This window comes from Arachis ipaensis, chromosome B10 (genome assembly GCF_059453495.1).
Source record: "Arachis ipaensis isolate K30076 ecotype BB chromosome B10, ASM5945349v1, whole genome shotgun sequence".
Taxonomy (NCBI): Eukaryota; Viridiplantae; Streptophyta; class Magnoliopsida; order Fabales; family Fabaceae; genus Arachis; species Arachis ipaensis.
In genome coordinates this window covers 104,996,917-104,997,899 of record NC_142435.1, presented here as the reverse complement: position 1 = coordinate 104,997,899, position 983 = coordinate 104,996,917, and the positions used below count along the sequence as shown (strand labels likewise).

The window sequence follows — 983 nt, the reverse complement described above, 5'->3', positions numbered from 1 at the left end:
TGCTGAGTCAATATTTTATTCTGAGCTAATATGGCATTTAGAGTATCAATTTCAAGAACTCCCTTCTTCATAGGCGTCCCATTACTCACAGGATTCCTCTCAGAAGTGTACATAAACTGGTTATTAGCAACTATGTCAATGAGTTCTTGAGCTTCTGCAGGAGTTTTCTTTAGGTGAATGGATCCACCTGCAGAAGTATCCAATGACATATTTGATAGCTCAGATAAACCATCATAGAATATATCCAGGATGGTCCATTCTGAAAGCATGTCAGAAGGACACTTTTTGGTCAGCTGCTTGTATCTTTCCCAAGCTTCATAGAGGGATTCACCTTCTTTCTGTCTGAAGGTTTGAACATCAGCTCTAAGCTTGCTCAGCTTTTGAGGAGGAAAGAACTTGGCTAAGAAAGCCGTGACCAGCTTATCCCAAGAGTTCAGGCTGTCTTTGGATTGAGAGTCCAACCATATTCTAGCTCTGTCTCTTACAGCAAAAGGGAAAAGCATGAGCCTGTAGACTTCAGGATCTACTCCATTAGTCTTAACAGTATCACAGATCTGCAAGAATTCAGTTAAGAACTGAAAAGGATCTTCAGATGGAAGTCCATGAAACTTGCAGTTCTGCTGCATCAGAGAAACTAGCTGAGGTTTCAGCTCAAAATTGTTTGCTCCAATGGTAGGAATGGAGATGCTTCTTCCATGTAAATTGGAATTAGGTGCAGTAAAGTCACCAAGCATTCTCCTTGCATTATTGTTGTTGGGTTCGGCTGCCATCTCCTTTACTTGTTCGAAATTTTCAATAAGGTTGTCTCTGGATTGTTGTAATTTAGCTTCTCTTAGTTTTCTCTTCAGAGTCCTTTCAGGTTCTGGATCAGCTTCAACAAGAATGTCTTTTTCTTTGTCCCTGCTCATAAGAAAGAGAAGAGAAAAAGAAAAGAAGAGGAATCCTCTATGTCACAGTAAAGAGGTTCCTTATTGTTAGTAGAA

The 983-nt window shown here is 40.0% G+C and overlaps 1 non-coding gene across 1 annotated transcript; it reads left to right on the top strand.

The window, feature by feature from the left end:
- The first annotated feature begins 263 nt into the window (after positions 1–263).
- Positions 264–371, top strand: LOC148581176 (small nucleolar RNA R71). Its single transcript, XR_015896343.1, has one exon. It is a non-coding gene; the product is annotated as a small nucleolar RNA R71 (small nucleolar RNA).
- The last annotated feature ends 612 nt before the right edge of the window (positions 372–983 follow it).